The following is a 7,361-nucleotide window of genomic DNA, read 5'->3' as shown; positions in this document are numbered from 1 at the left end:
GATAAGGTCCACAGGACCACACTCTTGCAATTCCCAGAAGAACTTTGAGAGGAAAGGACTATGTGTGGCATCCCCATTTTACAGAGGAAGAAACTGAGGGGCGAGAGGTTAAGTAATTGTCCCCAAATCACATGTCTCATGAGTCGCAGAGCTGGGATTAGAACCCAGGTGGCTGGCTCCAGGGCGAGCCCTCACCTACTTCCCTAAGCTGCCGCTGAGAGCCACAGAGCCCGCGCTTTGCAGCCACCCAGACCAAGTTCAAGCCCCGGCTCTGACAGTTATGCATATGACTTTGACAGGTTGCCCAACTATTCTGAGACCCGGTTTCCTTAACTGTTTACTAAGAATCCTTTATTTGCTTCCTAGAGCTGCTGTGCAAACAACCACAGATATGGGGCTTACAGCAGAAAAGCATTCTCTCCCAGTTTGGGGGGCTGGTGAGGCACTGGGAGACCATCTGTCTCTTCAGAAGGTTCTAGTCTGACACAGGCTCGAAGGGTGAGACTGGAGGGACTTACTGCCCAAAGAGAATCCAGGGCACCTGCATTCATCCTCCTGGAACGTACTGGCTTCCCTGCACCATCGTCAGGGAACCCCTTTGGCAACAGAATTCTCATAGAAGAATATGGGAGAGGAAAGGAGAGGTGGGGGGCCAAGAAACCACCCCAACTTCTCCCCCTTTGCTGGGACAGGCAGTATCATCAGTGTAAATGAGGTCCAGGAGGAGGAACAGATTTTGTAGAAGAAATGAGATGACCTTAGGGTGGGTCGCTGACCCTGGGATATCAGTGAGACTCCTGGTCCTGCAGGCCACTGGAAATGTGAGGTTGGAATTAGAGAAAGAGGTCAGGGATGGCAAAAGAGTAGAGAAGTCAGCATCCTAGGGTGATGGTCAAGGCCATCAGGATGGATGTAAGTGCTAAGACACCTTAGAGGAAGGACAAAAAAGCTAAGAGAATAGAAATTCGGGGGAGTACTTAGCCCTAGATGCCTAGGGGAGAATGAAGATCAGGAGACAGAGGCATCCCATGAACACAGGTGGGAAGAGTTCTAGTCTATTGTGACCCAGAACCTAAAGACAATGGAGGTGACAGATGCCTTCAGATATTGCTGACACATTGGAGTGGATCAAGGTGGAGAAAAGGCAATGCTGATTAGACACTGGGTCACAGGAGAAAGTAATTTTAGGGCAATGGTAGGGGTGGAATGGAGATTTCAAGTTGTGGAGGAGGAAATGGGGTGAGAGAAAGGGGAGGCAGTGCAGATAAAGCCTTCTGCAGGGTAGGAGGGTAGTTGGAGGAAGGGTCCCTTTGAGATGGAGGCAACCTGAGTGTGTTGGGCAGCTGAAAGGAGGCAACCAGGCGAGAGGGCTAGAGTAGGGATGAGGGTAGAGTGAGCATAAATAGGGGAGAGAAGCTGGTGGAGCAGACACGAGGGCAGGTTATGTGTGGGGCCAAAAGAGGAGCTAGGCACATCGTGGGCATTGGAGGGATATCACATGGACTTCTATCAAAGGGTCTGGTGCTCTCGGGTCACGCAGGGCATCTGCCAGAAATACGGGGCCCTGGCTGGGAGCTGGACATGCTAGTGGGAGTGGGAGGTTTGTTCAGCCAGCAAGTCGGTGGGCTTAAGGATTGTCCCCAGCAATTCTCTGCCACTGAAGTGTGACCCAGAGGAGGCAGACAATGGAAAGTCTGGAGAGTGTGGAGTGTGAGGATGTAACAGACATCAACAGAGGGGAGCTGGTTTGGGGTATTTCTACTGCCCAGGGACTAGCAGGCTCAACAAGATCTCAGATTGTGGGATCTCAGACCCTTAACTCTCTGAAAGTCAAAAGGATGGGAGACCCAGAGTAAAAAGAAATGGGAGGGTTAGGAAAACTGTTTGCGAAATTAGTCCCTTGCTGAATATTTCATGTGTCATCCCATGTAATCGTTGTAACATCTCTGCAAGGGAGATGGGGAAAAGGCGTCTGTGAGATCAAACGGCAGAACGAGGATTCAAACCCAGGGAAACCAGAATCCAGAGCCCATGTTCACTCCCCCTGCCCTGCTGCCTCCAGGCCCAGAGGGCTCCAGCTACAAGAGCATGTGAACAACGCCTGGCCACCTGCGATCATGTAAGTTTCAAGTGAAGATGAGTTCTCTGCACCCATTTCCTACCTGGATGAGCAGAAGGACAAAATCGTCTCACTTTTACTGTTCAGCCTCTGGCTCCCAAAGACCAATCAGCTTGGGAGAAACTGAGGCAGCATAGCTTTTAGTCATTAAGCCCCAAGGCAGACTTCCTTAAAACATGCTCAGGCTGGTCATGCTAGCCAGACAGGGGTCTCCATTCTCTTCTGGGCCGAGTGCCTGATGGACCCAGGAAGGTGAGGGTGAAGCCTGACTTCCAGGCTGAGTCAGCAAAGAGGAGTCAGCCCCCTTACGATGGGTGGGAGAGATGGCATTAAACACTGAGCGCCTCATCTTCTAATTACATTACCTCACCCCAGGGGGTGTTTCCTGGCCCATTATCATGTGGTGTGGTTGGCTGGATCTCCATTTGTCACAGAAAACATCAGGCATATGGTAATGGTCCCGTAAAACATGCCCTGTTGGGTCTTAATGTCTATTTAATGACACCTGCTATGAAGGCTCCCATAACTGAACTCATAATGGGAGATGAGGGGATATTAGATTTTGGAGAAGGAGAGTTCTCTGAATGACAGGCTGCCTCTCCCCAGGAGGCTGACGCCTTGCTAGCTGAGGTGGGGGCAACTGGTATGAAATCACAGGGTTTAAAGCACAGGAGGGAAAGGGAATCAAAGAGATGAGCTGGCCCAAAGTCCTCTTTGTTCAGTTTGGGAAGGCAGGCAAGCTGAGGCCCTGGAGGAGGGGAGCAGAAATGGTTCCAGTAGGGAAAAGTGGACTATCAATCTTGATGTATATTTCTGTCAATGACCATTGATCTCTGCTCAGAATGAATTGCAACTACTCCTTTTCTTATTTGGGGCAGGGAAGAAAGACTGAAGCTGGTGGGAGCAGGAATTACCAAGGCGGGGAATTTATTTCTCTCTTTCCCAAGAGTTGGAAATCTTCTACCCCCTTCCTTCCCTCCCTCTCTCCTTCTTGTCTTCCTTCTGTTACTCTTTCTGTATCTCTTGACCTTAACTCTTACCCTCAGGGAGGGAGAGGCAGAGTGGGTCCTAGAGAGAAAAAGCTTTGGAAAGGTAAGAAAAGAGAGATTTCACCTCCTTTCATGCCAATATCTTATCCTGGGAGGAGTGACAGTTCTCAGAACACTTAGATCCTAATTCATTCATCCACCATAAACTAGGTCAAATACTGAGATGCTTACTCTGGCAGACAATGTTTTCCAAAGAGGCTGCACCACTAGCTTTCACCCCACCTGCTCTTCCATAGGTGGCCTGTCAAGAGGCAGAGTCTAGTTCCCCACTCCCTGCTCTAGGTTGGCTTGTAACAATAGGATATGTTTGGGTGTGACAGTGCATGACTTGTGAGCCCGTCTGCAGATTCCACCTGGTCTCTTGAAACTTACTCTAGGGGAAGCCAACTACCTCACGAAGCCTGGCTGGAGAGGCTGCACACAGATGCTCCAGCAGCAGCAGCACCTGCTGAGCTCCCAGCTGACAGCCAGCAGGAACTGCCAGCCATGTGGAGGAGCCATCTTGGACTTTCCAGCTCAGTCGAGCCTTCAGATGACTGCAACCCCAGCGGCTATGTACGTGCAAACTGCACAAGAAACTCCAAGCAAGAACTGCCAACTGAGCCCTTTCAGAATTCTTGACCCACAACATTGTGATCAAAATAAACTATTGTTTTAGTGCTTTCAACCTCATGAGCCCACCTCTGCCAACTTCAAACTTTTCTTCTGCAGCTTCCTCACCTCTCTCAGCCTTCATAGAATTGAAGAGTTAGGGCCTTGCTGTGGGTTAGGCTTTGGCTTAAGCAAGTGTAGTGGCTGATTTGATCTCTATCTAGACCACTAAAGCATTCTCCATGTCAGCAATGAGGCTGTTTCACTTTCTTATGATTCATGTGTTCACCAGAGTAGCACTTTTAATTTCCTTCAGGAACTTTTCTTTTGCACTCAAAACTTGGCTAACTGGTGCAAAAGACATAGCTTTTGGCCTCTCTTGGGTTTTGACATATCTCCTTTACTAAACTTATTATTTCTAGCTTTTGCTTTGAAGTGAGAGATGTAAGACTCTTCCATTGACCTGGACACTTATAGAAGCCGTTTAAGGTTATTCACTGATCTAATTTCAATATTGTTGTGTCTCGGGGAATAGAAAAGCCTGAGGGAAAGGAGAGAGATGAGGGAACAGGTGATACGTGGAGCAGGCAGACATACACTTATAGATTAAGTTAGCTCTATTATGTTTGTATGATTCATGGTGCCCCCAAAACAATTATAACAGTAACATCAAACATCAAACATCACAGATCACCATAACAAATATAATAATGATGAAAAAGTTTGAAATAATGTGAGACTTACCAAAATGTGGCACAGAGACATGAAGTGAACAAATGCTGTTGGAAAAGTGGTGCCAATAGACTTGCTCCACAGAGGGGTGCCACAAACTGTCAATATGTAAAAAATGAAATATTTATGAAGCACAATAAAACAAGGTTTGCCTATCCCCTGTGAGACCATAAGTAACTTGAGGGCAGGACTGTATATTTATTCTTTTACTCTTACTGCTATATCCCCATCACCTAACATATTAATTGGGTTGGTGTCAGACCGAAAGTTTTATTGACAACCGAATAAAAATCTGTTCTCCTCCCGGAGCTGGCTTCCCTGGCCTCCATCTCATGACAATGGAAAGAGAGATCAGAAGGAACCTCCTTCCTGGTATGCCATTCCTCTTGGCTGAGGTCGGTTTGGATTGGTATGAGCACTAAGTTCTGCCTCCTGCCAGCCCAGCCATGCTCGGCTGAGCACACCAGGACTTAACAAGGTCTGAATTGTTTCAAGGAGTGTTTTTAACAAGTTATAAATGTATTTTACCAAGTCCCATTGCTGTATATAATTGATGCAGCTGATGAAAAGCAATCATGATTCCGTGAATCATTTCTGTCTGTTTACAAGTACATTTCATTCCCCATCTTCCAGAAGGATGCACAAAATACACTTTAAAGGAAAATGTATTTGATATTAACATATGGTAAGACAGTCTTGCATTCCACTTCCTCACTGGCTCATGTGGTATGTGAAAAAGGAAAAGGCAAACTCGTAATTACTATAGATTTAATTTTTCTAAATACCCACAGATAATTGCTTTTAAGTATAAACAAGGGCATTTGCAAGAATGAGTATTTTTTCTCCACTTGGTTTGCTTTAGGATAAGAAATATGGCTGGCACCTTGGGATGTAATTATTTGCTTACATGTCTGTCTCTCTTACTTACAGAAATGCAATGTGTCTCATTCCAATTTATAACCACCCCTTACTAGCCCCCCATTGCCCTAAGGCTTAACACAAGTCTCCATTTTTTAAGTGTATGAACAGACAAATGAACAAAGGAATATACCTTCTGGAAGAAATGCTGAAAAACCGTAAAGGGAAAGCCTTCTTGTTTATAGTGATTGAGGTTGTCTAATAGTCTATATAGCATTTGGATTTAAGGAGTGAGAATAGAGGATTTGAACTAGCAAGATTGTATCAGTCGGCTAATGCTATATAACAAATCACCCCAAATTCAGTGGCTTAAAACAGGAAGTATTTGTTCTCATAATCATGGGTCTGCAGGTTGATTACAGTATGGCTGATCTAAGGTGGGCTCAGCTTCAGGCTACAGGTGTGCTGGACATGGCTCCAGTATACAGGGTAGACTCAGGTCTTTTTCATGCATGTTTCTTCTGTGACCCAATCTGAAGTGCCCACATCTACCTTGTACATAATCTTCCCAGGTATCACTGGAGTACAAAAAAAGGCAAACTCCATTGCACGAGAACATTTCAAGCCTCTGATTGCATCACATCTTCTAACATCTCATGGGCCCAGACAAGTCATGTGGTAAACACAAAAGTCAAGGAGCAGAGAAAATTTATTAAAAAGTTTATTACAGAGTGGTGAAGAGTTGGAACCAAAAATCCAGTCTAGCACAAAGGAAGCCATGGGAGTAATGTGCAGAGAGTAGATAAATGAGATGAAAAGGAGAAAGAATAAGCAGAAGCTGGGAGCAGATGGAATGTGAGTGGAGAGAGAGGGAGAAGAATCTATGATACATCTGTTACTGTGCTGAGATTTTAGTCCCATGAAAGGGTAGGGACCACCACAGTAGACGCTGGGTATTCCTAAGGGACACATTTGAAGGCATCTCAAAAATCCTCCAATGTAAAAATGTCACAGTAGCATACAATTTACTTTGTAAAAAGCAGTAATATGTAATTTCCTGAGAGTTTTTAGATCCATTGATGAGACTAGAGACCAAAAAAGCAAAGCAGAGGTATAGATGGTGGGCACTTGACCAGATACTGGCATGAGTTGTGTGACTCCTTCCCCACATCAGCCAGTGCACCCCTCACCCTACTACTATCTGGCCTCGACTTCCTGGGCCTCACTTTTCTGACATGCTCTCACCAGGTCCTCAGTGATTTTCTCCATACTAAGTCCACTTGCCAGCTCTCCTCTTATTTTAATTCAACCACTCCCTTCTTAAAATTCCCAATTCCCTGATATTCTGCTTTTGTGATTCTCATTTGCATTTCCCTCCTATGTCCCTGAACATTTCTTCTCAGTGTCTTTCCTGGCTCATTCAAATTTTCAAGGAGGAAAATGTTGGTGACAGGGATAGAGAAGAGAAGCATTTGGCAGTAAATGTTCCAAAAATCTTTTGTCTTGGAAACGACAGAGGCTCATGCTGACAATACCTGCTGTGGTATGACACCGGGTGGATGGCGGACTCATCTGGAACCTACTGCTTTGTTTGAACAGTTACCGCCCTCCCCTCAAACTCTAATAATAAATGTGGACATGAGCTCAAGCCAGTATTGGCCACATCACCATTTCTACTTTCCTTCTGAGTTGCTGAGAGTAGGCTTTGCAGCTGAACCATCTGGTTCTTCCACTTAGCCCCAGCACAGGGTCTGGCAAGTAGTACATGTGCTTTGTTGATTGATTCAAGTTTATTGTTTCTTGCATATGCAGAGGGGAAGGTGCACAGTCAAAATGTGCTTCTCCCACTTCACAACAACCTTCAACCTACCTTTCTACTCCATCTCTTACCACCTCCATCTGTCTGCACTCCACTGAAATTGCCCCCGTGTTAGTCTGGACGAGGTTCTCTCTGTGCCTTAGCTCCTCAGGATGGCCATTCACCTGCCCACTCTCCTACCTCTTCTTCACTC

At 45.9% G+C, this 7,361-nt stretch overlaps 1 long non-coding RNA gene across 1 annotated transcript; it reads left to right on the top strand.

Moving 5' to 3' along the window:
- The first annotated feature begins 1,076 nt into the window (after window positions 1-1,076).
- LOC140848749 (uncharacterized) lies at window positions 1,077-3,800 on the top strand. The gene is made up of 3 exons (XR_012129869.1): window positions 1,077-1,178; window positions 1,954-2,119; window positions 3,546-3,800. It is a non-coding gene; the product is annotated as an uncharacterized lncRNA (long non-coding RNA).
- The last annotated feature ends 3,561 nt before the right edge of the window (window positions 3,801-7,361 follow it).

Source organism: Manis javanica, chromosome 4 (assembly GCF_040802235.1).
Source record: "Manis javanica isolate MJ-LG chromosome 4, MJ_LKY, whole genome shotgun sequence".
NCBI classification, from domain to species: Eukaryota; Metazoa; Chordata; class Mammalia; order Pholidota; family Manidae; genus Manis; species Manis javanica.
Note: the sequence above shows the minus strand (reverse complement) of the source record. Positions and strands in the feature narration are given on the sequence as shown.